Source organism: Coregonus lavaretus (genome assembly GCF_964263955.1).
Source record: "Coregonus lavaretus genome assembly, contig: HAP1_SCAFFOLD_556, whole genome shotgun sequence".
NCBI lineage: Eukaryota > Metazoa > Chordata > Actinopteri > Salmoniformes > Salmonidae > Coregonus > Coregonus lavaretus.
This window is the reverse complement of record NW_028156520.1, coordinates 56,754-80,858: the sequence shown is the minus strand read 5'-3', so window position 1 is coordinate 80,858 and position 24,105 is coordinate 56,754. Positions and strand designations below refer to the sequence as shown.

General features: G+C 45.4%; 1 long non-coding RNA gene across 1 annotated transcript in view; it reads right to left on the bottom strand.

Annotated features, from left to right (window-relative positions):
• Positions 1–332: 332 nt before the first annotated feature.
• Positions 333–24,105, bottom strand: part of LOC311126275 — a 66,674-nt gene continuing 42,901 nt past the window's right edge. The window contains exons 2-6 of the long non-coding RNA XR_014612975.1: positions 4,557–4,620; positions 4,073–4,300; positions 3,294–3,342; positions 2,660–2,748; positions 333–2,228 (exon numbers count right to left, since the gene is read on the bottom strand). This is a non-coding gene — a long non-coding RNA (uncharacterized lncRNA). The remainder of the gene's footprint in view (positions 2,229–2,659; positions 2,749–3,293; positions 3,343–4,072; positions 4,301–4,556; positions 4,621–24,105) is intronic.

The following is a 24,105-nucleotide window of genomic DNA, read 5'->3' as shown; positions in this document are numbered from 1 at the left end:
GTGGGGATTATTTCAGAGGTAAGATTCAATATCTCTCTCTCTATCCCTCTCTTTCCAGTATAATTAATTCTGCTGAAGATTAATTACCAAGGGATTTTTTTTCCGCCAAAACAGAAATGGGGGAAACAGAGGAGAGGGGGGAAGGGGGAAGGGAAGGTCTTAATCACCCCTCATCCCCCATTCCTCAGAAAAAAAATCAAAAGGGAACAGAACAGAAAAAAAACCCACGATAAACACAATTGTTTACTTCCCTCACCTCTACAGCTGAATCCCCATGGGGATGTGATTATGAAAACAGGCCTCACTCTCTTTTTTCATTTTCTTTTTCTGTTCATTCCTCTTTGATGAAGTTCTGGTAGTTCAGAGGGACCCGCCGCGGCTAGGATATCGCTGAAATACAAAGCACCATGGGAAGAGCAAACTTCAGCTGATCTGAGGAGACGACTGTGTGTGTGTGTGTGCATTTGATGTGCACATACGTATGTGTGTATGCATATGTGTAATGTACACCTGCCCATTGCCAAATATTGAATCTTACCTCTAAAATAATCACCACCTGAATAAAGCTCGAAAGCCTTCATGCTCCCAAGCTGCACTGTGTGGCCATATCATGTGTTTGGCTAAGATGTCACTCACCCCCAAACTTGTTTTCTCGCAAACACAGCCGCATCAAACTTTACAGGCCATCGAACTATGACTAATTCCAGTGAAGTACTCATTTCCACTGCAACCCAGCATCCAAGCGAATGGGTGAGAACGACAGGTTCATGATGCCATCAAGGAGGCCCCTGATTGGGCAATCAGGTCCTGGGTACAAATTATGTCACCTTTTGTTGGGCCTCTCCATTCAGAGCTATTGAGCTGGGGTTTTATGAGTGCTATAGAGAGAGGTCATTTTTCTCCCCATGAGTGGTGTGTGAGAAAATCACTCTGTAGCGAGGGGGTGGGGGGGGGGGAATGCTAATCAAACTCCACAATATAGATGTCATTAAACTAAGCTTAACACCCCCCCAGATCAGCCCCCAGTCCCTTCTAAGCCCCCCTTCCCAAGTCTTGATCCCCCCCACACACACACACATTTACACTTCCTCAGCAAGAAAGCAGGCTTTGAATATAACCCAGTCCTCAGAAACACTGCATGGGAAGTGTCACAAAGTTGTCGTCAGCAGGCACAAAGGATTTTCTGGCGGTAGGGTTCTGCTTAGGCCCTCTTTTATTTAGACACGACGAGGAATAAACAAAACAAAGGCAATAAGGCTGGGACTGCAAAAACAAATCATGTTCCCCATGCAGAATTATATAATGTGTCCATATGTATATATTGTGTATAATGTGTATATTTGTGTTGTATTGTGCAGGGCACATTTAAAAAGAGACCTACTACTCAATGATGTCTTCCCTGGTCAAATAAAGGTAAAATAATCATTAAAAAAACAACATACAGCTAAACACCATTACATTTAGACATGATATTCAGATTTAGAGTCTAAAATAGTTTCTCATCCTATCTGACATTATGCTGAGTCTACCAGTCTGGTACTGATGCCACGTGCCAGTCCCATGAGATGCCAGTCTCAGTAACTGATCTAACGGACGTCTGGCTAGTCTGTCAGTCCTGGCACCCGCCACCCCGGTGTGTGACGTCCTCTCTGACGTCTCTGACTGTCAACTGAGCATGCCTCAATGCGCCCCAACACCCTCAACACGACTGGGCTCACGTCCTCAGCGTAGAGGGGATAAACTATCAACCAACGCGATGGATGATCGATGGATGTTGCGTCAGCGCCGGAGTGCGGTCCATCTGAGACCCATCACCAGCCAAGTCCGCCCTTCCCTTCCCCACCATAGCCCACCATCCATACCCCAGCCAAGAGGCAGGCCCAGGCGTTCTCCAACCCAGTGTACTCTCTCCGCGGTGGGCTGGTGTGGCTGGGTCGGCAGCCATCTGGGCCTTGGCGCTGGTTCTACCCAGAGGCTGGAGGTGGAGAAACATCCAAACAAATACAAACCAGATGGAGCGACGGATGGGATGGATGAGCAGGGAGGAGAGCGTGAGTCACTCTCTTTCTCATTTTCACTCTCTTTCAACCGGTACATTCAGTCTATATGTTCTATCTGTCTCTCTTCAGAACTAAGGGTTGGAGGGGGTTCTCTTCCTTCGCACGCTCTCTATCCCACTCAGCTTTCAGCGCAGGCAGAGGGATGGGGGTCTTGTCCTCACACCATTTCTGCATAAACAAGAGAGCGGGAGGAAGTGAGAAAAGTAAGCAAAGTGACAAAAACACACTGTCTGATGCCATTCGACATTTCAAGTCATAACCATTAATTTGCCATTTCAAGTCATTACCATTTGTGGGTTTGGATGTTCTGCATATGTATTTAACCCAATGGACTATGCATGAAATCACACAGTTATTCTAATGTGACCTCATCACAAATAGAAACGTAATAGTCCCTGAATCATAGTACAGTACTTGATGTACAGTATTTTTGTTTGGGAAGTGTAAGATGGCGTCACAGTAGCTCTCTAAATACTCAGTTACTTCTTTGTGCAAGATATTCTTCCACTATGAAACACATACACACAAACACAAACGTGTGCACACACACACACACACACACACACGCACACGCACACGCACACGCACACGCTACTCACTGGTGCCAAACGATGAAATCACGGCTGCCTGCCCTGTTTACTTGACATCGCCATGGCAGCTTGTTTGTCACTGAGGAGGTGGCGGTGAACTGGGGGATGAAAGAAGGGATTAGGGAGGCCACAGGAGAGAACATACGTGCCTGGAGACCTGTCAGCACTTCTCTCTTTTATCCCGCTCCCTTTCTCTCAATCTCTCTCTCTCTCTCTCTCTCTCTCTCTTTCTTTGCTTTGCTTTTCTTTGGCTCTGGTGAAAGAAAGAAGAAAAACAGTGAGCTGCCACCACGCTCCCCTGCGCACTCCTCCATCAACTAACTAGGTATCCCCCTTTCCCTTTCCTTTCATAGCCTGTTCATCTGTCTTCCCCTGAGCACTCCTCCTTATACCCATCCCTTGTTTTTAAAATGTCTTCCAAGTTGGAGTGAGAGGAAGTGTGTTATCTTATATGCACATCCACCTGTCCACTAACCTGCTCAAGGCCAGTAACGATCTGTATCACCATATCGCAATAATGGATATTTTCCGTCATCACTCCATCTACGAATCTCCATGATCACCCTTCCATTTCTCTCTCCATCACCATACCCCTTCAAAGTCAAAAATCCATCCTTTTAAATTGAAATTACCCCATACGCACCTATGGAAATAAACATATGTTGTCACCGTTTGGCACCTGTCTTCACACTCTGAGAGAGAGAAAGAGAGAAAAACAGAGAGAGTGAGAAAGAGAGATTCGGATGAGTGCTGGGTAGATATGTAGGAACACATTAGGCCCACCTGGAGGCCAGATTTCCAGCCCAGTCTTAGAACACAACAGAACTGATATAAAACCTCTATGTCAGTCACAGAGCCAGGACACTTTCATGAGCTAGGCCTGGTTTGTCAATGGAGCAAGGGAGATAGAGAGTAAGAGAGTGAGAGTGACAGAGAGCGAGAGAGAGAGAGAGAGAGAGAGAGAGAGAGAGAGAGAGAGAGAGAGAGAGAGAGAGAGAGAGAGAGAGAGAGAGGAACAGAAAAAGCAGAGAGAGTCAGGTCCTGGCCAGTAAATGTCACAGTGAGGAAGGAGAATCAAAGCCTGTGTAGTCTATAACGTTAAGATCAGAGCACCCAAGACCTGCACCTCGTTTGAAGTGATATCTCTATAACTAATTCCATTCCTTCCACTGTGGAATAACATTAGTGTAAGGGTTGGTGTGAGGTGTGACCCAGGTGCAGTGCAGGATATACAGTAGGCAGTAGGCAGAGAAACAAGGATCTTTACTGGTGGTCCTGAAGCCAGAATACAAAATAACAGACTTATCACGATAAAAGAAAGGCGGAGCAAATAAGTCTCCAAAAACCGTCTGACAGCCAAAATATGAAATACTACCTAAGACTGAAACAAATAACGAAACAGGGAGAACACTTCTCAAGTACCTGTACATAGGTCTCCGATAAGACACTGAGTAGTACTGCTGGACATAGAGAAACTAGCAGAGAAAACTGAGCATGGGAACACAGGGAAGTGAGGGCATAAATACACAGGTGAACAGGTAGACACAGGTGACACCAATAGGATACTGATTAGTCCGCTGTGAGTGAGGAGGTGCCTAAGGTTGTCAGAGGATGAGACCTAGTGGGTCACTCCGGAACTGCGACCCCCTCCTGTAACACATTAGAGCAATATGTCACCTTCTAAAGGATGTAGGTCGGATTATGTGGTACCTGAGGTATTCTCGATTGATTGTTTTACTTGTTTTAGAAATATGTGAAGTATAAAGTTATGTGTCCATGATCAATGGATTATGTGCCATGAACACAATTGATAAAATACATTGTTAACTACGCCATCATGTGAGTATGAGGATTTCTTGTGTGGCGCAAAGGGTGACATCAGTTTGGCATTCTACTAGGTCCTTACCGGAATTCCCTGTTGTCTTCATTTTCTCCAGTCATTCTGACTCGCCAAGGCATTTGTTGCACACCTGAAAGATAGAAAAGAGAAAAGATGCTTGATTAGAAATGTCATTCAAATCTCCAGGCATTATCACTTTCATTTCACATGCGTGCATTTTTCTCATAATTAAAAACTATGATGATTTGGTTTGTATCTGTTATTGTACTATAACTGTGGCCTATTGCATGGATGATGACATCATGACTTAGCAATATCCTGAGCGTGAGAAAATGATCATGTATAATTACAAAGTTGTTAAATTGGTTTACCATCGAAAAAGCTGAGTGAAAGTCGAAAGATTCTACCTTTACCCTGTTGTTCCCATTGTGTAATCTCCCCATCCCAAAACAAAACAGAATCTTCCAACTGCTTTTCAGCAGTGCTAAGCAGTTGCCCTGACAACTAATACAGCGTTTCCAAGAAAGCGAGAGAGCGAGAGAGCACTTAACTTGAAGAACCCCCAGCAAAGCTATTCAGTGCAGGAGTTACCCTTGTTGAGAAAGATGGGAATGTGAAACATCACAGGGGTAAAACCGGGACAAACAGAGAGTTATTTATCATGCTGTTAAAATGTTAAAATACAACTCTACATACTCTCCAGTAATACTGGTCTGCAGAGTCACAAAATAACAGACTGAATCAAGGCAGGGATTTCACCCTTGACACCGACCCCTTTGGATCACTGGTCAAGTTACAGAAAATCTCAGCAGCAAACCTTATGCCTGCCTCTTCATAAATGTAATTAGTTGTATCGCCTTATGACTCTAACAATCCATTGACTCCATGGTTCTGTATTCATTTCTATAGTTCAATCTGGCATGCTGACTCATTCTCATCAGGAGGTAAGCGTACCACGAAAACAGTGAGGCAGTGTCAGTCTGAATCTGACCAGACCCACAGCTCCCCATTCAATGTGTGTAATGAGTGTCCTGTACAGCACTGTATACACTGAAGATAATTGCTCCCTCAGAACACGCTGGCTACGTCCCCAATGGCACCCAATTAGCCCTGGTCAAACGTAGGCACTATATAGATGATACATGATAGTGTTCCATTTGGGATACACCCACTGTCTGTCATGCTAATCACTCACCAGGCTCGCAGTAGCTACTCGCAGTAGCCTCGAGGAGAGAGCGTCTCAGACCACACCCCCACCACCCCGCCCCATCCAACCCCCAATCACAACAAACAAACTAAAAACAGGGTTGCAACACAGCATGTTTTGTGCTCTCGTTCTTGGGGAGGGATGTTCATTTAGCTCTCATGGGTCGAGATAAAGAAAACATCTGGTGTAATCAACTATTAGATAACTATCCCTGTAACATCCTACCCCTGAGATGCGAAGCTAGGGTCAGAATGATTTAACAGAGAGAGTCAAGGAGCAGTAGGCCTAAAGCCTAATCAATATCCTCAAGGATAGGCAAGGTCCAATAGTTAAACGCAATCACACCCATATTCATGTAAACCAGGCCTTGGTCACTAAGCCTTCCAGCGGCATTACTCCACTAACCCACCCCACTGGGCCTAACCCACTGGCCCTAACCCCACTGGCCCTAACCCCATTGGCCCTAACCCTAACCAAGCCCAGCTCCAACCATGGCTTGGTCCATATTCCACTTCCTGTGTTAAAGCAGTCATGTGAGAAGTTTACGCTGGTCCACACAGCTTCCTGGTAAATCAGATTACTGCTCTGCTATTGGCTCTGCTCCTGTGTTCATGTTCACTGGGTTAGACTAGGCAGTTTTGGGCTAGACTGGGCAGTACTACTAAAGTATACTGTAACAAGGCCTAATCATATTTGTCCAGGGCAGCCCTGTCTCGCCACAGACTCAGGTCTACGCTACAGTGCAGTCGTCATACACTCAGATTACTGTAACTATGTCAATGAGCCAAGCACCCTATCCAAACCACACCACTTCCTAGTTTTGCTCACATGAAACATTGCCCCCCTTTTGTTGTCCACTGCATTCAATATCAAAATATTACCTCAGGTTTGATACATTTGCCAATTGATGTGTTTGACCAACAACCCCCCTTCCCCTGCTGATATGAAACTAAGGCCAGACTGAAACTAAAACAGAGTGTACAACTGGATCAGAAAATGGGCCGCTAGTGTGGCACTTCTTCAACCTGAAAATGAGAGTCTGAGTGAGTATAGAAATGTGTTTGCTTGGTGCAGATCAGACCATTCTCTCACTCTCTCTTTTTCTCTTTCACTCTCTCTCTATGTTACGGTATGAACCTACACTGAGTGTACAAAACTTTAAGAACACCTTCTCTTTCCATGACATAGACTGACTAGGTGAATCCAGGTGAAAGCGATGATCCCTTCTTGATGTCACCTGTTAAATCCACTTAAATCAGTGCAGATGAAGGGGAGACAGGTTAAAGAAGGATTTTTAAGCCATGAGACAGTTGAGACATGGATTGTGTATGTGTGCCATTCAGATGGTGAATGGGCAAAACAAAAGATTTAAGTGTCTTTGAACAGGGTATGGTAGTAGGTGCCAGGTGCACCGGTTTGAGTGTGTCAAGAACTGCAAAGCTGCAGGGTTTTTCACACTCAACAGTTTCCAGTGTGTATCAAGAATGGTCCACCACTCACTCGCTCTCTCACTCTCTCACTCTCTCTCTCTCTTCATTGTTACAGTATAAACCTCTATAGCAGTTTGCTGCTAGACTCTGAGCAGGGCCTTGTCAGGGCTCTCTCCACTGCTCCTGCTGCCAACGTACTCGCCGACTGTACGACTCTCAGCCCAGTCCCAGTACACTGCTCCAGCCCACTCCTCCAGTACTCCAGGCCTCCAGTACACTGCTCCAACAGCAGCAGTCATGGACATTTGTTCAGCCCAGCTCTGCTCAGCTCACTTAGCCAACAGCAGATTGGCCTGGCACAGGGTCCACAGCCCCCAGTGTAACACACCACAGAGAACACAGTACACAGCAGCACACACTTCACACTTAGAACAGTTTCACAGACCTAGATTAAGCTGAATACTGTACTAAAAACCATGTTCAATAGATTATTATTATTATTCCCTCTCTCTCTCTCTCTTTCTCCCAACTCTTCTTCATCTTCCTCCTCTTTCCTTTCTCTCTCTAATCCTGTTCTGCTCTACTTGCATTCCACAAAATGTTCATTCCTTAAAATCAAGAGGATGAGTTATGGAGTTCAGATTAAATGTTAAACTAAACATTCCCAACCTCGCCCCAGTTTAGTCACACACCTTTCTGTGTGTGTTTGAACAAGTGGACATCATGTTTAACCCAAAATTGATCTATTTCCCATAGACAAACATGCAAACACACACGTACCATTGGGCCCCTCACCTACTAGTTAAAAGAAATACAAATCTGTAGTCTCTTATGAAATACTGCATGGCAACTGGTTAGGTAATAATGACAGACCTTAACAACTCTGCTACAGCACTCTAACTCCTGCAAACAGTTATTACCCATTTAGCTAATGGGCCCACATAATTACACGATCAGCCTGTGCCAGTGCTTTCACGCCTTTGATTGGCGGTTGGTAAGGGCTCTGCTCATTAGGGATAAGAACCTTGGTGTTTGTACTAATGCCAACTAAAGGAAGAGAGATCTTGGTGTGCCAATGCACAGGAACACTATTCCAACCGCCCTGTGTTCTTATGAAGAAATATATAGAACATGGTTTAGGCCTTCAACAATGCTTTTCTATCTTAGACATTGGCTTTTGAGGGTTACATTTATGATGTAGTTCAGGGAATTGATGAGGTGTTTCTATGCCATTTTTCCATTCAGAAACCCATACATTCACATTACCAGCAGAGATGACACACAGACAGTCCATTGGGAATCACGCTCTCTATCCTCCCCTCCTCTGTATATACAGTGCATTGGGAAAGTATTCAGACCCCTTGACTTTTTCCACATTTTGTTAAGTTACAGCCGTATTCTAAAATGGATTAAATAGTTTTCCCCCCTCACCAATCTACACACAATGCCCCATAATGACAAAGCAGAAAGAAGTTTTTTGACATTTTTGCAAAAAACTGAAATATCACATTTACTTAAGTATTCAGACCCTTTACTCTGTACTTTGTTGAATCACCTTTGGCAGCAATTACAGGCTCAAGTCTTCTTGGGTATGACGCTAAAATTGATTAAATTATTTTTTTCCCTCTACACACAATACCCCATAATGACAGAGTGAAAACCTGTTTTTAGAATTGTTTGCACATTTATAAAAAATAAAAAAACAGAAATACCTTATTTACATAAGTATTCAGACCCTTTGCTATGAGACTCGAAATTGAGCTCATGTGCATCATGTTTCCATTGATCATCCTTGAGATGTTTCTACAACTTGATTAGAGTCCACCTGTGGTAAATTCAATTGATTGGACATGATTTGGAAAGGCACACATCAGTCTATATAAGGTCCCACAGTTGACAGTGCATGTCAGAGGAAAAACCAAGGAATCGAAGGAAATGTCCGTAGAGCTCCGAGACAGGATCGTGTCGAGACACAGATCTGGGGAAGGGTACCAAAAAATGTCTGCAGCATTGAAGGTCCCCAAGAACACAGTGGCCTCCATCGTTCTTAAATGGAAGAATTTTGGAACTACCAAGACTCTTCCTAGAGCTGGCCGCCTGGTAAAACTGAGCAATCGGTGGAGAAGGGCCTTGTTCAGGGAAGTGACCAAGAACCCGATGGTCCCTCTGACAGAGCTCCAGAGTTCCTCTGTGGAGATGGGAGAACCATCCAGAAGGACAACCATCTCTGCAGCACCACCACTCAGGCCTTTATGGTAGAGTGGCCAGACAGAAGCCACTCCTCAGTAAAAGGCACATGACAGCCCACTTGGAGTTTGCCAAAAGGCACCTAAAGGACTCTCAGACCATGAGAAACAATATTCTCTGGTCTGATGAAACCAAGATTGAACTCTTTGGCCTGAATGCCAAGCGTCACGTCTGGAGGAAACCTGGCAGCATCCCTACGGGGAAGCATGGTGGGGGCAGCATCATGCTGTCGGGATGTTTTTCAGCGGCAGGGACTGGGAGACTAGTCAGGAGCGAGGGAAAGATGAACGGAGCAAAGTACAGATGAAAACCTGCTCCAGAGTGCTCAGGACCTCAGACTGGGGTGAAGGTTCACCTTCCAACAGGACAATGACCCTAAGCACACAGACAAAACAACACAGGAGTGGCTTCGGGACAAGTCTCTGAATGTCCTTGAGTGGCCCAGCCAGAGCCCGGACTTGAACCCGATCGTACATCTCTGGAGAGACCTGAAAATAGCTGTACAGCGACACTCCCCATTCAACCTGACAGAGCTTGAGAGGATCTGCAGAGAAGAATGGGCGAAACTCCCCAAATACAGGTGTGCCAAGCTCATACCCAAGAAGACTCGAGGATGTAATCGCTGCCAAAGGTGCTTCAACAAAGTACTGAGTAAAGGGTCTGAATACTTATGTAAATGTGATATTTCCTTCTTTTTTTTTTTAAATGTACATTTCCAAACATTTCTAAAAACCTGTTTTTGCTTTGTCATTATGGGATATTGTGTGTAGATTGATGAGAAAAAAAATACTTTAATCAATTTTAAAATTAGGCTGTAACGTAACAAAATGTGGAAAAAGTCAAGGGGTCTGAATACAAATGCACTGTATATCAGTGTAGGTATAGTAGTTTTACATTGGATCCACATACAGAGGAGTGCTAGGAGGGAGAGGTCTGCACTAGACTGATTTCTTCATCCTGCTCCCGCTGCTTTTCATTCCCCCCCCCCCCCCCCCCCGCTCCCGCTGACTTCTTGACTGACTCCCAACTGCTCCCGTAAGAACTGTCCCGCAATGTTATTTTAGGCGTATGTGACTGCCCCGGTCCCAGCAATTATGCCACTCTAGTCAAGATCAAAAAGCGCAAAAATAGCCTAAGAAATAGGGTAAAATACCAGAGATTCTCACGTGGCCCATTATATTAGGCTATCGGTATAATTAGGATATCAGCCAATAGGGTAGACGTAGTTTGAAAGAGAGTACAGTTGGGGTGAATTATAGGATAGTGGACACTTACTTGACTTGAGCTACATTTTGCATAACTTTTAGAAGTGGAGTGATTTGCAAGCAGAAAAAATGTGTCATCAATATTTATTTCCAGTCAATGTCGGAGTCTATATAGCCTATCATATTTAGGAAGTTAAAGACAACTGCGCCGTGCTTCTCCGCCCCTATAGCCTATTCTACAGGCTATTTAAATGAGGCAACACATCTAGGCACATATAGGAGCACTTAATCTTGCATAACTTTGATAGGAGTGGGACAATTTGCAGGCTGACACAAATAAATGTGTTATCAATATTTATTCCCAGTTAATGTCGGAGCCTAAACTATAGCCTATCATATTTAGGAAGTTAATTTCCATGTAAAGGCAACTGCGCCCATCCATATAGCAACTACATCCATGCAACTGCGCCCATGCATATAGCAACTGCGCCCATGCATATAGCAACTTCACCCATGCAACTGCGCCCATGCATATAGCAACTGGGCCCATCCATATAGCAACTGCGCCCATGCAAATAGCAACTGCACCCATGTATATAGCAACTGCACCCATGCATATATCAACTGCGCCCATGCATATAGCCGACAGGATATTTAATTGAGACCACGCATAGGCGCATTTGATCTTGCACGCCCAACACAAGAGAGGAGAGGTAGGCTAGTGAACTTGAAGCAGAGTTATCCTATGAGAGTTTGTGAATAGTGTGACTAAGAGGTGCTTTTCATACAGTAGATAACACATCAAAAACTGAAAGACAATCTGCGGGACCATGAAATATTTTCATCCCAAAGTTGTCTGTCTGACCGCCCGGTCCCACCAGCAGCATGAGAAATGCTGACCGCGCTGCAATGCTCTCTGTCAGGGCTGCAGGTCCGGCTGGATGCCCAAGGGAATGCAGCTCTCTACTAGGCGGGACCAGTCTCCCAGAGAGGCTTCGCAATTAGTCATTATTCCACACAGCTGGAGACGTCCTTCTCTAGGGAATGATCTTTCTTGGAAGGAGCCTCACAAGCCTACCACCACATGCTTTTTCCAAGGGCTGTTCTCCCAACACACACACACACACACACACACACACTCACACACATTTGAGTACATAATGTATACATACATACACAAACAAATGGGCACGCACACATGTACACATACACATACATATACACTCATGCAAAGGCACACACAAACACACACATAAACACACATACAAAGGCACACATGGAAGCATGCATGCCCACGTGCACACACACAAATGCAAACACAAGAAGAAGCACACATGCTGATGCACACATACTGTAAACACAAAAAATGAACATATACCTATTTAGCAAACAGAAACACATTATACAGATTGGCAAATGCACAGAATCACAAATTGCACGCCCACACATCCACAAGTCTGCTATCAACACTCATTTAACGTTATTAAAGCCAATTATGATGTTACTAAGTGTGTAAAATCAAACCCAATAAGCCATGACTACATTTCCTACCCAGGCCTCTGATTCTCAATTACACAGCTCTGGTACCACCATGTTTAGAGATTAAAACATTTAATTAGAACCAGATACATTTGATTAAATGTATTTAAAAAGTTTCTTTTTTATCAGCTCGGATCCCACATTGAACTGAGAATGACACAAAACAATAAGGTAAATGAAAGAAAACAGAGTTCTGTGGTGAGGTTTGATAGACCACAAGGATAAAGATGACGTCAAGGGACAAGGGGACAACAACACAACAACATCTAGTGATCCTATGAACTTCGAAGGCAAGCACTCATTCTCAGACAGAGTCAAAGACATGTATATTGCCCAAGTCCCCAGTGAAGGATGCACACACAGTGTCTGGTTTGGAGATTCCACTCATTTTCTACTCATTTCAGAAAATCCTTTGGGGAAATTCAATGTCCAATTCCACTGAAATGACCTCAACTCTGTACTGTGTCTGTAATGTTGTGGTCTCTTATTAAACGGTCAAGAAATTCTGCAATGCATGTTGCCAATGGGGAGGTACAGGGCTCATTGTTTCTAACCCCCCCCCCCCCACACACACACACACACACACATACACACATACCTTCAAACACTCTCTCCACAGAGACACTCTGAGGCACAGGCTTTAACCCATGTGCCTGTCCGTCCAAATCCCAAACCCTCAATTCCTACCTCCAACCCCAATCCATGGGCCTGCACAGAGAAGAAAGATGAGTAGAACGCGAGAGAGAGAGAGAGAGAGAGAGAGAGAGAGAGAGAGAGAGAGAGAGAGAGAGAGAGAGAGAGAGAGAGAGAGAGAGAGAGAGAGAGAGAGAGAGGAGAGAGAGAGAAAGAAAGAGAGAAAGAGAGAGAGAGAGAGAGAGAGAGAGAGAGGGAGAATGCATGGGATGGAACTGGAGCCGGACAAAGCCTACTCTTGGTATGGATGTTAATAAGTGCATGGATCAAATTCCAGCCGCCAGATTTCTTGGAGAGACAAGAGCAGTGTTTCGCCAGGATTGTGTCAATAATTCAAACCAGCCCACAATCCACCTCCAACCTCCAAACCCACTCCTTGTTTATTACCAGAGGCTGTGTCCTAACCACACATACACACACACACACACACACACACACACAAACACACGAACACACACACACAAACACACACACTGAGTACACCAAACATTAGGAACACCTTCCTAATATTTCCTGTATACACTATATATACACAAGTATGTGGACACCCCTTTAAATTAGTGGATTCGGCTATTTCAGCCATACCTGTTGCTGACAGGTGTATAAAATTGAGCACACAGCCATGCAATCTCTATAGACAAACATTGGCAGTAGAATGGCCTTACTGAAGAGCTCAGTGACTTTCAACGTAGCACCGTCATAGGATGCCACCTTTCCAACAAGTCAGTTCGTCAAATTTCTGCCCTGCTAGAGCTGCCCCGGTCAACCGTAAGTGCTGTTATTGTGAAGTGGAAACGTCTAGGAAACGTCTAGGAGCAATAACGGCTCAGCCGCAAAGTGGTAGGCCATACAAGCTCACAGAACAGGACCGGCGAGTCCAAGGTTGCAACACTCATTACCGAGTTCCAAACTGCCTCTGGAAGCAATGTCAGCACAAGAAATGAACGTCGGGAGCTTCATGAAATGGGTTTCCATGGCCGAGCAGCCTCCCACAAGCATAAGATCACCATCCGCAATGTCAAGCACCGGCTGGAGTGGTGTAAAGCTCGCCACCATTGGACTCTGGAGCAGTGTAAATGCATTCTCTGGAGTGATGAATCACGCTTCACTATCTGGCAGTCCGACGGACAAATCTAGGTTTGGCGGATGCCAGGAGAATGCTACAGTGGCTTGCGAAAGTATTCACCCCCCTTGCCATTTTTCATTTTGTTGCCTTAAAACCTGGAATTAAAATGGATTTTTTGGGAGGTTTGTATCATTTGATTTACAGAACATGCCTACCACTTTGAAGATGCAAAATATTTTTTTGCTGTGAAACAAACAAGAGATAAGACAAAGAAACTGAAAACTTGAGCGTGCATAACTATTCATCCCCCCAAAGTCAATACTTTGTAGAGCCACCTTTTGCAGCAATTACAGCTGCAAGTCTCTTGGGGTATGTCTCTATAAGCTTGGCACATCTAGCCACTGGGATTGTTGCCCATTCTTCAAGGCAAAACTGCTCCAGCTCCTTCAAGTTGGATGGATTCCGATGGTGTACAGCAATCTTTAAGTCATACCACAGATTCTCAATTGGATTGAGGTCTGAGTTTGACTAGGCCATTCCAAGACATTTAAATGTTTCCCCTTAAACCACTCGAGTGTTGCTTTAGCAGTATGCTTATGGTCATTGTCCTGCTGGAAGGTGATCCTCTGTCCCAGTCTCAAATATCTGGAAGACTGAAACAGGTTTCCCTCATGTCACGGTCATTGAGAGACAGGTCAGACCAAGGTGCAGCGTGGTATGCGTACATGTTTATTAGAATGAATAAACACTCTACAAAAACAACAAAAGCAACGTCACCGTGAAGGTCCTATGGGCTATAACACCACAAGCCTAACAGGAACACAAGATCCCACAACTAAGGTAGGCAACCAGGCTACCTAAGTATGATCCCCAATCAGAGACAACGAGCGACAGCTGCCTCTGATTGGGAATCACACCCGGCCAAACCTAGACATACACATACTAGATCTCCAACATAGAATATGATCACATAGATCTCAAACTGAAACTCACACCCTGACCCAACCAACAAGAGTTCTCTAGGTCAGGGCGTGACAGTACCCCACCCAAAGGTGCGGACTCCGGCCGCAAAACCTAACATAACAAGGGAGGGTCCGGGTGGGCATTAGCCTCGGAGGCGCTCCAAAACGGGGCTGTACGTCGTGCCCAACCTGGGCACCGACGCAGAGGTGGTTTCCAACCCTGTAGTTGGGCTGGTTGCCGGCCCCAGACTGGGCACCGACACGCTAAAGTGCTCCCTGCAGGGAACCGTCGCTGGAGGTCGGGTGAGTTGTGTGGTTGGAGGAGGTGTAGAAACGCCACCTCTCTCCCATCGCTCCAATGTACTCACCACACGCTCCAATGCGCTGCCGAGAGCCTGGAACCTGCTCGCCTGCCGTTGGATACGTTCCTCCAACGATCCGGATGGACCGACTGTACCTGCTGACTCCATTTTAGGTGTGTGTTTCTGTCCTGAAACGGCCGTGCCGGACTGGGAACACGCACCACTGTCTTGGTGCGAGGAGCAGGCATGGGCCGTGCCGGACTGGGAACACGCACCACTGGCTTGGTGCGAGGAGCAGGCACGGGCCGTGCCGGACAGGGAACACGCACCACTGGCTTGGTGCGAGGAGCAGGCACGGGGCGTACCGGGCTGGGAACTGGCTTTGGAGATCAGGTCAGGGCGTGAAACCTCAAGAATTTCCCTGTATTTAGTGCCATCCATCATTCCTTCAATTCTGACCAGTTTCCCAGTCCCTGCCAATGAAAAACATCCCCACAGCATGATGCTGCCATCACCATGCTTCACTGTGGGGATGGTGTTCCCGAGGTGATGAGAGGTGTTGGGTTTGCGCCAGACATAGCGTTTTCCTTGATGGCCAAAAAGCTCAATTTTAGTCTCATCTGACCAGAGTACCTTCTTCCATATGTTTGGGGAGTCTCCCACATGCCTTTTGGCGAACACCAAACGTGTTTGCTTATTTTTTTCTTTAGCAATGGCTTTTATTCTGGCCACTCTTCCGTAAAGCCCAGCTCTGTGGAGTGTACGGCTTAAAGTGGTCCTATGGACAGATACTCCAATCTCTGCAGTGGAGCTTTGCAGCTCCTTCAGGGTTATCTTTGGTCTCTTTGTTCCCTCTCTGATTAATGCCCTCCTTGCCTGGTCCGTGAGTTTTGGTGGTCGGCCTTCTCTTGGCAGGTTTGTTGTGGTGCCATATTCTTTCAATTTTTTAATAATGGATTTAATGGTGCTACGTGGGATGTTCAAAGTTTCTGATATTTTTTTATAACCCAACCCTGATCTGTACTTCTCCACAACTTTGTCCCTGACCTGTTTGGAGAGCTCCTTGGTCTTCATGGTGCCGCTTGCTTGGTGGTGCCCCTTACTTAGTAGTGTTGCAGACTCTGGGGCCTTTCAGAACAGGTGTATATATACTGAGATCATGTGACACTTAGATTGCACACAGGTGGACTTTATTTAACTCATTATGTGAAGAACTTAACTGGCCTGCACAGAGCCCTGACCTCAACCCCATCAAACACCTTTGGGATGAATTGGAACGCCGACTACGAGCCAGGCCTAATCGCCCAATATCAGTGCCCGACCTCACTAATGCTCTTGTGGCTGAATGGAAGCAAGTCCCCACAGCAATGTTCCAACATCTAGTGGAAAGCCTTCCCAGAAGAGTGGCGGCTGTTATAGAAGCAAAGGGGGGACCAACTCCATATTAATGCCTATGATTTTGGATTGAGATGTTCGACGAGCAGGTGTCCACATACTTTTTATCACATGGTGCACGCACAAGCACAAACATACACTGCGTGTATGTGCACAAACACACGTACATATGCACAGGCATGCAAACACTCTAGAAAAACACAACCACTCAAATATCACATGTACTCAGAAACACACACACACTTCCTTGGAGACATAGGCTACATTCCACCCAGCAACCAATAAACAGCATAGGCCTACTTCAGTCTTTCCTTGTAGGTTATTCCTCAAGATGATTTTTAATGGTATTATACTACTTTAGTCCACTCACACATTAGCATGGAAAGAAAGGAAGCTGACCTGTGCGCATCCATAACATCCCCCAGGCACCCAGGACCCTCATGTTACCCCAACAGACAGTCACTGCAGGTGGGGCAGAATACAGGAACACACTGGGGGCCCAAGTTACCATAGCTCACTCTAATAGACCCTCAGAGAATAAGTTATAGAGGGGTTCCACCCTGTTTCTCTCATGGTCTCACAGCAAGGATAGCAGATCAGGGAAGGGCCTCAGCTTCACACCCAACTCTGGCCTGGAGGAGATAGGGCCCTCTCTTCTCTCTTTCTCTCTTTCATTTCCCTCCATTGTAAATAAACTACAGTAACCACATTAGTGCTGACTCCTCATACATGAAGCATATCAGCTGCAGCGAAGCAATGAGGAGCCAGGCTGAGCAGACCTCTCAGGACCTACTCTCAGCTCCACACATTACTCATGAGGAGTCATATTAGCTAAAGGCTAGTGAGGTAAAATTTAGCCTTTCTGACACACTTTGATCCCATTTACGTTCTGTCATCTGCTGGACAGTACACTACCGGGCCTTATTCACTCTCACTGATTCACTCTCACTGGGTTCTAATGGGCCTGGGGAACACATCTGGTTCTGTGGGAGACGAGATCTGTCATGACTGACAAGGTTCTGGTATTAGTTGTCTTAGTTCTGTAGGGGCTGGAGGGATGGAGGCTGAGATTATGGGGCCAGATCCCAGATCTGCAGATCCCAGATCTCCAGGCCTAGGCCCCAGTCCCACAGCTCCAAGCCTCATCCCCAGCCCAGAGCTCCCTGGTCCAGCCCGGGGTGGGCAAGCTGGCACCCTCCATCTGCATCCAATCACCAGTGTTTGTCGTTGGGAATTGTATCAAATTAAAAAGTGTAATATTTAATGCGACACCAGATGGAAGCGGAGAGGGGAATGAGGCCCTGCGGTCAGAAGACAGGGCCTGGAATTCCTGGAGGCATAGTCTGTGGAAATATGTATACACACATATGGGAGTGGAAGAGAGGCGGGTGGGGAGGCACGAACCATGTAACAGGATTACAGTCAGAGTCAGGACACAGGAGCAGGGATTCTGAAATCTAGCCTGTCAATCAAACCCACTGTGGCCGGAGAAAGACAGGTTTACTCTCCTCACTCTTTCTATAGGCACACAATAGCAGATACACACTTTAGACACACACACACACACACTGTGTGGGCTGACTGTGAGGTGACGTTTAGGGCAGATGTGACTCGGGGGAAGCAGCTCTGTCTTTTTAGCAAGTGTATCCACTTTCATAAACAAAGACAACACTAGTGTCACAGGGAGAGGGAGTTCACCTGGACGATGAAATAACCTAGTAATGTAATGCTGGACATGTATCAAAACACTGTGAGTCATGTGAACTAAAGGAAAACATTGAGGTTAGACCGGTGGGAAGAGCAGGGGCTTCCAACACTCGGTGATCAGTGACCGACAGTACAAATATTTCACTTGGAGATTTGACTTGATGTATGTCAGTGCGGTGGAGCAGCTGGGTTGTGGGTTGTATAGAGTTATGGTCCTATAGGTCACTGATGGATGATATGCTGTACTGTATGCTCTATGGGTGAACTACTTGTTTCCATAGGAGTACAAGGTACACTCAATTTCAGAGAATACATACAGTACATAACAGGGTTGGGGTCAATACCATTTATATTCCAGTCAATTCATAAAGTTTTCCTCATTGAAAAGCACTGAAGGGAATTGGAATTGGAATTTCCGTGTACTTCCTGAATTGACTGAAATTGAAATGGAATTGACCCAACCCTGGTACATAACTCATGTCAGGACTTGAGCCAAAATGTGTGGGTCTTAGAGATGTTATGGGTATCTGTGCACAATGTGAGGGTCTACACATGACACTGAGGTGTTAGCGGGACATTGCAGGTGTTTGGTAAGGGAGTGTGGATGTGGATGTCGGCATTAGCAGTTTGTACAGTACAGTATGTGGATTTTAGCCTGGCGTGTGCCTCCTCATGTGACACGTGTGGCTGCCTGATTAATGGGACTGTGGATTATACTAAGCCCTGAGGACCACCATGGGAGAGACACGAGACTGGGCACCAGCTGGGTCACACACACGCGTGAACACAAACACACACACACACACAGACAATGTATATACAGTGAGGGAAAAAAGTATTTGATCCCCTGCTGATTTTGTACGTTTGCCCACTGACAAAGAAATTATCACTCTATAATTTTAATGGTAGGTTTATTTGAACAGTGAGAGACAGAATAACAACAAAAAAATCCAGAAAAACACAATTTATTTGCATTTTAATGAGGGAAATAAGTATTTGACCCCCTCTCAATCAGAAAGATTTCTGGCTCCCAGGTGTCTTTTATACAGGTAACGAGCTGAGATTAGGAGCACTCCCATAGCCGCGCAATGGAATATGGTCATTGTAGGTACAGTGGGGAACAAAAGTATTTAGTCAGCCACCAATTGTGCAAGTTCTCCCACTTAAAAAGATGAGAGAGGCCTGTAATTTTCATCATAGGTACACTTCAACTATGACAGACAAATTGAGGAAAAAATATCCAGAAAATCACATTGTAGGATTTTTTAGGAATTTATTTGCAAATTATGGTGGAAAATAAGTATTTGGTCACCTACAAACAAGCAAGATTTCTGGCTCTCACAGACCTGTAACTTCTTCTTTAAGAGGCTCCTCTGTCCTCCACTCGTTACCTGTATTAGTGGCACCTGTTTGAACTTGTTATCAGTATAAAAGACACCTGTCCACAACTTCAAACAGTCACACTCCAAACTCCACTATGGCCAAGACCAAAGAGCTGTCAAAGGACACCAGAAACAAAATTGTAGACCTGCACCAGGCTGGGAAGACTGAATCTGCAATAGGTAAGCAGCTTGGTTTGAAGAAATCAACTGTGGGAGCAATTATTAGGAAATGGAAGACATACAAGTCCACTGATAATCTCCCTCGATCTGGGGCTCCACGCAAGATCTCACACCGTGGGGTCAAAATGATCACAAGAACGGTGAGCAAATATCCCAGAACCACACGGGGGGACCTAGTGAATGACCTGCAGAGAGCTGGGACCAAAGTAACAAAGCCTACCATCAGTAACACACTACGCCGCCAGGGACTCAAATCCTGCAGTGCCAGACGTGTCCCCCTGCTTAAGCCAGTACATGTCCAGGCCCATCTGAAGGTTGCTAGAGTGCATTTGTATGATCCAGAAGAGGATTGGGAGAATGTCATATGGTCAGATGAAACCAAAATATAACTTTTTGGTAAAAACTCAACTCGTCGTGTTTGGAGGACAAAGAATGCTGAGTTGCATCCAAAGAACACCATACCTACTGTGAAGCATGGGGGTGGAAACATCATGCTTTGGGGCTGTTTTTCTGCAAAGGGACCAGGACGACTGATCCGTGTAAAGGAAAGAATGAATGGGGCCATGTATCGTGAGATTTTGAGTGAAAACCTCCTTCCATCAGCAAGGCCATTGAAGATGAAACGTGGCTGGGTCTTTCAGCATGACAATGATCCCAAACACACCGCCCGGGCAACGAAGGAGTGGCTTCGTAAGAAGCATTTCAAGGTCCTGGAGTGGCCTAGCCAGTCTCCAGATCTCAACCCCATAGAAAATCTTTGGAGGGAGTTGAAAGTCTGTGTTGCCCAGCGACAGCCCGAAAACATCACTGCTCTAGAGGAGATCTGCATGGAGGAATGGGCCAAAATACCAGCAACAGTGTGTGAAAACCTTGTGAAGACTTACAGAAAACGTTTGACCTGTGTCATTGCCAACAAAGGGTATATAACAAAGTATTGAGAAACTTTTGTTATTGACCAAATACTTATTTTCCACCATAATTTGCAAATAAATTCATTCAAAATCCTACAATGTGATTTTCTGGATTTTATTTTCTCATTTTGTCTGTCATAGTTGACGTGTACCTATGATGAAAATTACAGGCCTCTCTCATCTTTTTAAGTGGGAGAACTTGCACAATTGGTGGCTGACTAAATACTTTTTTTCCCCACTGTAATTATCAAGTTTTCTGCGCTAAACTATGTAGAGCATTGGCCTGTTGGAAACTACAACTCCCTATTACATCGCACCGTTCGGGCATATGATCTGTTTTATCTCTAGAGAAACTGCAGCGCGATGTTCGCATTGAGCTCACAGAAGAAAAATAACTATCAAAATAGAATTCAAATAATTGAACCGACGTTGGTCAATTCGTGGTTTAAAAAACAAAAAATAACCGACATTTTGGTTAATCTCTCACTCAGCACTAGTGTTGATGATGTACAGTGAGGGGAATGTAATATATCTGGGACCTGTCAGGGCATGGTACAGTACAGGAGAACTCAGGGGTGCCAAAAAGAGCACGGAAACAAAGGAGGACAGTGACGAAAAGAGCACGGAAACAAAGGAGGACAGTGACGAAAAGAGAAAGACAATGTATTTACTCACTAAGAACCAAGTCAATAAAGTTTGACAGCAAGGCAAACACTCACCTGTACAGAGGTAATAACTGGACTGTGTGTGTGTGTGTTTGTGTGTGTGTGTGTGTGTGTGTGTGTGTGTGTGTGCGTGCGTGGAGAAAGGCTAAAAGCATGCTGACTCATGCATTCCCTAAATCCTAAGTGGATAAAAGTAGCAGACAAATATAAGCTATAGTAGTATGTATCTTTTTCAGTCCTTCTTCTATTGCTCAACTGTAACATAACCTCACTCACATGACACAGAAATAGGTTTGCACAGTAGCACTTGACATTAAACATATCCATTCAAGCCAACACTAACCATACAAACATTAGGCTCCAGACCTGCTCTGTAGCTACAGTTGAACAGGTGAAATCATGGAGTTTAACCCCACTGTATCCAGGGGGAGGAAAACGGCGTCAACGCTACTGTGGAGATCAAAGGTCATACCCCCTAGACTTGACCCTGCTTGTTGCTAGGCAACATTATGTCCTTTATGAGAAACGGGGGCTCCCAGGTCTGGAACATTGGAAGTCAGGTTGTATACATGGCTTAGCTTTACAAGAGAACAGGGAGAGAAGTATCACACCCCAGCTGCCTGTGAGCTGCCAAGGCAGAAAAATGAAAAAATAATTTCAGCAAACATAGCTAAACCCCTCCCTCACCACAAGAGTTAAGTCAGGCAACAGTTCCCGGAATCTGAGGGGAGAGAAAGGGTGTGGGGAGACTATTCCCAATAATACCATTGGGAATAAGTGTCTATACAGACCTGAACCTAAACTTAGACCTAGTCTAGACCTAGTTAACGGCTAGGATTACAAACTAAACCTCACAACTATAACTAAATACAATAATAAGTCATCCTAGAGAAAATCAGAGCAAGCCATAGTTAAAAACACTTTATTTTGGACTAATAACATCATGTCTCAATAAACTGCATTGAGGCATGTTTTTCCTGTTCATGATCACGGTAGGCCCTTACTGCTTGTCCACCCACTCACCAGACCATAGCCAGCCAAACTCCCTATACGTCTTATGGGGAGACCCATGGCATGGCCTCAACACTCAACTCTCTCACACTCACTCACTCACACATACACACACACACACACACACACACACACACACACACACACACACACACACACACACACACACACACACACACACACACACACACACACACACACACACACACACACACACACACACACACACACACACACACACACACTACCAGTGACAACTTCAACTTGACTCAACAACTACAGTAAATGTCTCTGACTCACTCTAACGTGAGTCCCGATACACAGTGTTACTTCTGAGCCTGTTTTGGAGATGCAAGGTCCTTTCTTTGGGTCCTCCTAGAACCATCGCTAATTTTAGAAAAGTTCCAGAAATAATAAAAGTGTGTGTGAGTAGGCGGGCATGGCGGGCATGCCTGCCCTGGCAGAGTGGTGCTCCTGGGCAAGTGGGCGTCTAGCGGCTAGCGTCACCGGTGACGACGTGCGAGGGTGAAGACAACAGGGTTTTCCTCACCCTTTCGCCAAGGCAGAGACGAAAACACCAGTCGAAAGAGGGGGGAAAATAAATAAGTAAAAACAGAGGGATTTTTTCCACTGATGCGTAGCTCAACACAGATGGAGGATACACATGATTGACAGCTGACTCAATGTCACTGCACTGTGACTCAAAATCAACACAAACACAATTAAGAGTACAAACAGACAATGTCCCAAATTCTATTTATGCAGATTCTCAGCCCTATACACAGAGGACTAAGGTTTCCTGGACAAAGACTAAGCCCAGTCCTGGACTAAGAAGCATGCTCAATGGATTTTCTCCAATGAACATGCTCCTTAGTCCAGAACTAGTATTAATCTATGTCCAGGAAACTGTCCCAAATATACTAATGTGCCCTAAGACTAAGTGCACTCCAGTGTGTTGTAATGATGTCTTGGCCCAGTGGTGACTATGGCTTAGTCACACAAACAGCAGCTCCCTAGGAAGCATTGGCATGGTGTCTATACTGTCATACTGTAGCATGGGAAGGAGCAGGCATACAGGCCGCACCATCAATCCAGACCCCATAAACCAATCAGCACTAGGAATAAAAGACTGGAGATAGTCACACAGGAGACGTGATTCAACGTTCCCACAATGTTCCCAGCCCAGCAACTTCATATATATCCTACTACTGCATTTGACAATGAGGCTAGTAGAAGAAGAACATAATGTGAAACAGCTCTCATTTCCCATAAAATGGCCTCTCTGTCAATTTCCATACGTCAGAAGAACAAAACGAGAGAGGAGCGTGAAATGAGAAATGAAAAAAAGTGTGTGTGTGTGCCAACCTGTCTGCCTGGCACTGGCTCTAATGGCTCTATTAGATGACAGCATCGGGACATTAAGATGAACGGGAGGAGAAGTGGAGGGAGAGAGGGCGAGGGAGGGTGGGAGTGAGAGAGAGGGAGAGAGAAAGAGAAAGATGGAGAGAAGAGAAAGCGAGGGTGAGAGAAAGGGAGACACAGAAGAGGGTTAGGGGGAGAGAGGGAGAGAGACGTCGGTAGAGATCGAGAGAGAGAGAGTGTTGTGGGAGCTAGCTTGTCACAGAGTAGTGTATCCTAGCCAGCCAGGCTGAGTGAGGGAGTTCCCAGCAGGTTAATGTTTGCACTGGGACCGACCGGGGGCAAGTGGGGTGA